The following is an 8,243-nucleotide window of genomic DNA, read 5'->3' on the forward strand; positions in this document are numbered from 1 at the left end:
TATTAAGTTCCTCGAATATTAAAAGTTACAAAATATTCTTACGACTATAGAGTGTTCCTTTGTTGAGCGTCTCGACTATTAAAAGTTATAAAATTTTCACTTGACTATTCCTTGTGTTCCAAACTCGTCATTTTCCGTTAAAAATGACAGTATTATGAGCTGAGCAATAAACTGTTGACTATGATATAATAAACTTTGATCACACAGAATCTCAAATAACGATCATATCTCAGTTATCATGTTAACGTCCAACTTAGAATACCGCTATTTTTTAACAACAAAAAATGGTTTTGGAACATAATGAATAGTCAAGTGACCATTTTGTAACTTTTAATCGTCGGTGGACTAAAAAAAGCAATACTCTATAGTTGAAGGATTATTTTGTAACTTTTAATAGTCGATGGACTTAATAAACCAGTATCTTATAGTCGGGGGACCATTTGTGTACTTTACCCTAATATTTATTAGGAATTCTTGATACTTGTAATCCTTGCCTTATATTACAAATATGATTTGTAACAAAATTCACTCTGGATTCAGGCCACCCATCCTTTGTCTGAGTAGGCCAATTATTGAAGAAAAGCCCCGCAGCATGTGATATGTATAATATAGATAACAGATGGCGAGTTCGCTCAGAAAATTAGAATGTTTTTCTTTGTATTGTGCATGATATTATATTGTTTGATAGCTTTTCTTTGTATTGTATTATATTGAATGATATGTTTTCCTTTTTTGCAGTTTGAATGAGCTTACAGTAAGTGATCATAAAGGTTGCTGACAGAGCTCTATTTTGCTTGTTTGGCAGCCGAGAAAATAAAACAAGAAAAAAAGTAAAGCTACAACAACAACAAAGGCTGACAAAATGATTGATTGGAGCAGAGTTTTCATCAAATGATGGTGCCGACATAACCGATTCCTGTAATGAAGAAGGTAATCGTTTGGAGGAATAGGTACACGAAGTAGTTGTTCTTCCCATGGACGAAATCATAGCACCCGCATAGGAAAAGGAATGCTGCAAACCCCAACTCCAATGTGTTCAATCTGTTCATAAGCAAAATAATATGTGAATATCGGATTCGAATATGCTCGACGGATCGTGTTCGTATCGAACTTAGTTCATTACCTATCTGTAAATTTGAATCTAAATCTTCTATACGCTTTAGCATTAGTCTTGTTCTTAGAAGCCTCTGCAGCTTTCTTTACTGCATCACCGAGTTTCTCGGTGACGACCCACTCATTGGCTCTGCCTGCCTCCAACAGACCAATCAACGTCGCTTTCGTACGATGCAGCGACATCACGTTCTCGAACAGAATCCAGTAAAACAGTAGGTGGATAGACCTACACATGTCCAGTCATGTTTGATTATATGTTAGATACGAGTATAAAATCGAGCATTGTAGACGACTGCCATACCTCGGAGTTCCTACGGAGTTTAGGATTGTGATTACCGACGGAATATAGACGGCACCCCATATCGGAACTTTAACTTCGGTAACCAGAATCGTAAGGGGAAGGACAACGCAATAGAAGGAAAAGGTGACCATATGAGCAATGATCTTCCGGACGAAGAAGAAACTGTAAATGACATATACTTTCTTCCAGAATTTCACTTTCTGCAATAGATAACGTTACAACTAGATCAATTTAACGCATGTAAAAGTGAAAAAAGGGGTAAAATTAGAGCAAAATTTAACCTTGTTTTGAATGATCTCCCACACCATTTTCCTGAACAGATTTGCAGGACCACAAGACCATCTATGTTGCTGGAAACGGAAGGCCTTGAAAGTACTTGGAAGTTCACTTTTTACCTAAACATAGTTTCACGAACATATGGAACCATACGTTGGACATGTTATAAGGTTCTTGGAGAGTCATATCTTTATTCGTAAATTCGCATACGAAACGAAGACTGAATTATACCTGAAGATTTCCGAGGTAGACGAATTTCCATCCTCGAAGACTAGCTCGAACTGCGAGATCCATGTCTTCGACGGTGGTTCGATCCTTCCATCCACCTGCCTCGTTAATGGCGGCAATTCTCCATATACCAGCAGTTCCTGCATTAATAATGCATTCAGATAATGTATCGGAAAAAAAAAAAAAAAGTTGTCCGAGATTGAACTCGAGATTTTATCGAATATAGTGTGAAGGAGTCGTTTACCGTTGAAGCCGAAGAAGGCATGAGTGGCTGATCCGACTTCTTGTTCCACTGTGAAATGGTAATCCAATGACATCTCTTGCATTCTCGTTAACAAGCATTCATCCGCGTTCACTGCAAACATCAACGTTATATTAAATCACAGAACCACCCCGGAAATAACGTGCAAATTACTAACAACAAACATGAACAACCAAGCGAATTTAATGGTCAAGGAATTGTTATTATACTTGAAGTCCCGAGTTTGAACATCACATGTGTAAAGATATGGAAATAAATGAGAAGTCATCCACTAAACTTGATTTATCTTGTTCACAACATCAAAATTTAAGTAGTTGACTGTTAATATTTTGAAGTGATTAGTACGGTTTAATTATAAATTTCATCTCCATATTTATGGAGATGGAGAAATTTGTTCCACAATTTTGATTCAAACTTATTTCGAGTTAAGAATTTGATCAAATCCTACTCTAAGTTCAATCTAAATCCAACATGAATGCAAGTAGATTCTATGAACTCTGATGAAATGCTGAGCAAGAGTGCAGTGGGTCCCAACCCCTGATCGGTGCCTTTTTCTTTCCCTCGAGCTCGACCCACCACTCAGCAAATGTAATAACAAAATGGAGGTGATTAAACGAAGGCGAAGAGTTCAGGGTGTGTACCAAATCTCCAACGAGCTTGAACGAGAGCAATGTCGGGGTTATGGGCCAAAAAGGGGATGCTCCGTCGGAGAAAATCAGGGTCCGGCCTGAAATCAGCATCGATAATGGCCACATATTCACAGTGTTTTACGTAGCTCCTCTTCAACCCTTCCTTCAATGCTCCCGCTTTGTACCCCGTCCTGTTCTCCCTGATTTGGTACGTCACGTTTATCCCTTTGCTCGCCCAGCTTTGGCACTCCTGCTCCACCAGCATCTGTGTTCAAGAATCGAGCTTTGTTCAATGCATTTTGCCTGCTAAAAACAATGGCGATGGGGAGTAGTGCTAGTGTATGTACCTTGATTGCAGGGTCAGTCGAATCATCGAGCACTTGTATGACGAGCCGATCCGCCGGCCATGAGAGTCCACAGGCCGCTCCGATCGAGATTTTGTAAACCTCTTTTTCATTGAACATTGGGATTTGGACCAACACGACTGGGAAATTCGAGCTGCCGAGCTCCTCGTCGTCTTGGATGGGCTCGTATTTGTACCTTTTCTGCGGTTTTTTCCAGAAGAGCTTGACGAGGATGATGACGATGCCCATGTAAACGCGCTCCATGAAGAGCATGAGCGACATTGCCAGACAAACGTAGACGCATAAGTTGAGTAATGGGACTATCAATGGCGTTTTGATGAGTTCCCATATTAAACTGAATTGCCCCATCATGTCGTCTCGAGACACTTGAAATGACTCTGGGATTAACAGCTTGGGTGACATTTGAGCCATCTACTTCACAAAAGAAAGAGGAAAAAAGGGGCTTAAAAAACGAATCTTTCTCACAGTTTCTGCTTAACAGTGTGAAGGGAAATCTGGGTTTTGTTTCATGTGTGAATTGAGATGAAAACTTGAGAAAATTAATGGAGAATAATGTGAGGCAGAATACGGGGAAAATAGATAACAGGGAGAGAGCAGTGGGGTGGTTTTATAGTCAGATTTTGGTCCCTATTTGGACTTCAATTACTCTCACTCCCTCCTATTGATTTGGTTACCATGAAATCTCATAACATTAACTGCTGCAATTGTGATACATGAATTCTTAATACTACCAAGATTCTCAATTAAGTTTCAGAATCGAATTCGGTTTAATTCCCTTTCAGGGACAAGCTTTTGCAAGATTTCCCTTCTCATTTACAATACTTGAACTCAAATCAAATATCAATAGGCATTGATAAAGAAATAGGGCAAAAGTCCTTTAAAGTATCTCAAAAATGGTCTAATTTAGTATGTATCATATTCAAAAGTGAGTAATTGAAGAACCCATTGAGCAACCTCGACGGTAAGCGGGAATTTTGTTTCATCGAGATGTTCTGGGTTTGAGCAATTATATTTGTAGTGTTAGTGTGTGTGCGTTATCAAGAGACTAAGAAAATTATAAATATATAATACTTTGTAATTACCTCAAACTATTTAAAAATACCTAATTATTCACTTTCGGAATCGATAGAACTAAATTACTAATTTTTCGGAAGGACTTGTATGCTTAGTTTCAGAATTTAGAGAACCTAAACCGTGTTTTGACCTAAAATAACTCCCACTAGAATATGAAGTTGTTTTTGTGGCATTTTGTGATTTGACTATTGATGAAAGTTTGTCCAATGGTGAAAAAGCCAAAGATTGAACACTTTCACTTTTTCAGAAAACTGTGAATACCTAAACGTTAAAAAAGTACAAGTGGTCATTGAAGAAGTGTGTAAAGCGAGGACTCCGTCTGGAAGGCAAGAATCAACACTGGTAATTATTAGTAAAAGGACTGATGCACAACCTGTCTAAGACTTGCCATTTTCAGTTCTCTAATTAGAACAAAAATTTTTATATACTTTGATGGCATAAACCTATTGGGTTTCTGGCTGATTATCATTCACTTTCAGATCTTATAACAATTCTGCCCCTCTCTCTTATCATCCATCACACCAATATCATAAGCAATTTGACCAATTATTACAAAAAGAGTAAATTACAAATTTGATGGCTGGACTTTCATACGATTCATATTTTACTCATCGTATTTTCAAAATTTTTAATTTCTCACTGAACTTTATACATTGGATTTTTTTTTGTAATTGACGTGACTTATTTTAATACTAAAATTCAGCCACATAATATTTCTGTTTAATAAAATAAAAATTAATCAAGAAAAAAAAAACCTTAACTCCCAAATCCTACGACAAAACCCTAGCCCCAATTTTACACCCAAAATCATATATCAAACCCTAACCCAATCTGCAAATTAATCAGACAACCATCAAAATCCACAAGCAATTCCAATGGAGATCTTATAAACTTGTTCCAAGAACCAAACAATCACAATAAATCGTTTTTGTTCTCTCTCTGAAATCCAAAAATGAAAATACCAAAAAATAAAGAAGAAGAATAAAGAGGGAAAGAGGAAAAAAAATAAAGAGGATGAAAACACCAAAAAATAGTTTTTGATTTCCCTTGCATGCTTCCACAACTTCCACAGTAGAGAAAATGGAAATGAGAGGGTGAAGAAGAAGAATAAAGAAAGAAAAGGGGAAAAATAAAGGGGAAAAAAAGAAATATAATTTTTTATTGAGACTAAAACGATGTCATTTTGGTCAAAATTTAAATATTTTATAGATTCAAATTACGTCATTTTATTATAAGTTACCATGTCATAACACCGTTAATTATTTAACCACAAAGTGACAAAAAAATTCAATGAATAAAATTCAATGAGCAAATTGAAAATTTTAAAAATACGTTACGTAAAATAGGAATCGTATGAAAATTCAGTTATCAAATTTGTAATTTACAACTAAAAAATGAGAAAAATTCTTGTTTCATTGTTTAAGCAATGGTAAGTTTTATATCCATGTACTTACTAACATGGAACACAATAATGGAATGGGGGATTATCGAAGGCTGGCGTGTTTGAGCATAGAGCGGTGTGAGCCTTAACTTCTTGTCGCCTCTTTCTAACATTATCAGCTGTGAATTTAAAGATATTTTTTAAATGGGCACATATTTATTAATAATAAAAAAATTTGTATAAATAAGCAAAAAATTATTTTAAGATAAATACCTTAAATAAAATAAACGACTAACATAAAAAGATACAAATTCCAAAGTCATCAGTGCCCACCCTAGATTTCACGTACATCCGCCGCTGAACAATGGTTTGCCACACTTTCCTTTCTTAATAAGACTTGAACACCAATGTTTTGAAAATCGGATTGGACCGGCTGGTCTAACCGGGAATCGCTGTCTGGTCCGGTTCATTCTACATTGGTTAAACCGCTACTAGTTAATCGGAAAGAACCGTTAAACTGGCTGTGAACCGTTCAAACCGGACCGGATCATGAACCAGTTGAAAACCTGTTATGTTTTTTTTCTAAAAAAAATTAAATCAAACGACATCGTTTGTTAAACGAGCCGAGTCGAACTCAAAAACTTTAAAAGTGAGCTCAACTCGACTCAAAAACTCACAAGCTAAAAATTATCAAGTTCAACTAGAACTTGAAATATAATATTAAAACTTGAAATATAATATTAAAACTTGAACTCAAAAAGGCTCGATCTCAAAAAAAATTTAGAAGCTCGATTGAAGCCTGAAATTTGAGCTCGATTGAAGCAAAAGAATAGTTCGCTCTGCGCTCACCAAAAGACTCCAAGATTTTGAATGCCAAATTACCTCTATTATTTATAGAAGTCACTTGGGATGCTCTTCTATATTTCTTAGCCATGTGAGATTGTTTTGTTTTCATATTTTCTCTTTAGATTTTTGTGATGCTCTTCTATGTTTCTTTTCTTAGACATGTGAGATTTTTTTTTTTAAAAATTAAACCAAACGACATCGTTTGTTATGATTTCTTTAGCCCCAAATTTATTTTTTGATTATAGTTATATAATTATATTTATTATTTAATATGTTTTACCTTAAATATTATGTTGTAGTTGATTTGAATCATTTTGTTTCACTTGATTTTATGGTTTTTAACTTATATATGTTATAAGTTGCTTTGAATATAACTTGTGATATAAAAAACTGTTTTTATTAAATGTTTTTTTATATTTTTATTTAATTTTTTAAATAATTAATTAATTATGACGTCGTCCGATTCTTCCGACCGGTCTAACCGGTTCGACCGGTTGAACCGGTAGCACGGCCGATTCACTGGTTCGGTTCTGAAAACCATGTTGAACACAATGAAAAATTCAAAAATAAATACCTCTGGACATTATTTATATCGAATGCCAAAATATTGAGATGTGATTATATCACAGTCGAATATACCAAGTTACCATCAAATACGTTGAATCATTATCGAGTAAGTTGAATTCAACTTTCACAAACCAATTCAGCAAAATACATTTATTTTATATACTATTTTCGAATCATATATAAAATACTCAAATTTCAGTAGCAAAACAAAAAATAAATTAAATATTTTTATTAAAATATCAGTTAGTTTAACGGGATAATACATTTTATCTCTTAAACAATATTTTTGTTTCAGGTCTCAATCTTGACCTTATAAAAAGTAAATTACATTAACAGAATCGTAGGTGTAATAATTGTTTATCATATTTAATTGCTTAATAAATCACGTATTAGGGTATAAAAATAATTTCATTTTGCCTGGCTTTTTCTTGGTATGGATTTAGTGGACTAAACACCTGGAAATCTGGTAAATAAATAGAGCAGACAAGGGCAATCAATTAGGAAGAAATCATACACAATTTATGCCGACAGAAGTTCATCAGTAATAACTTTTATAATGTGAATTGGTGACATGTATATGTTACCTTTAGACATAAAATCAGACCAAATGTGGCCCGAGAGTTCAACTAAATCAGCCACCAAATGGCCCACTTCCATCTTCTCAAAACTTCCCTCAGACCCACATTTTTTAATTGGCTTTATCATTTAGTGTAAAATGATGCCTTAGTTCCACGTTTGACAAATGAACTTTTTCGTTCTATAAGCCATAATTTGCGTTTTCTAAAATACATACACAGAGAATGATTTAAGCAGTGTTTGATAAATTAAAACTAAACCAAATTATTAGTGCATAGAAAATCTAGATTAAAATTTAGAGATGACATTATTAAAAGGGATAACTATTAATCTCGAATATATACCCATCATATATTCGTGTGGGTTTACAATTGAGTGTCAAACTGAAGAAGGGTCTCCTATTGTCGTATTAAGAAGTGATTAGGGGTGTGTAAAAATATCCAACCCACCGACCCGAACATTAAAAAGCTAGGTAATTTTCTAAAAAAAATTTACTCGACCTGGTCGGGTACCCGGCCCGACATTTCCCGAGTCAGGCTCAAGTCACAAAATTGTGTTTTTTCGAGTACCTGGTTACCCGAGTACCCTGTTAGTTTTTTTATTATTATATATATATATATATATA

General features: G+C 34.8%; 1 pseudogene; it reads right to left on the minus strand.

Moving 5' to 3' along the window:
- Positions 1–840: 840 nt before the first annotated feature.
- Positions 841–3,651, minus strand: LOC120165765 (annotated as a pseudogene).
- Positions 3,652–8,243: the final 4,592 nt, after the last annotated feature.

Source organism: Hibiscus syriacus, unplaced genomic scaffold (assembly GCF_006381635.1).
Source record: "Hibiscus syriacus cultivar Baekdansim isolate YM2019G1 unplaced genomic scaffold, ASM638163v2 tig00111614_pilon, whole genome shotgun sequence".
Classification (NCBI taxonomy): domain Eukaryota; kingdom Viridiplantae; phylum Streptophyta; class Magnoliopsida; order Malvales; family Malvaceae; genus Hibiscus; species Hibiscus syriacus.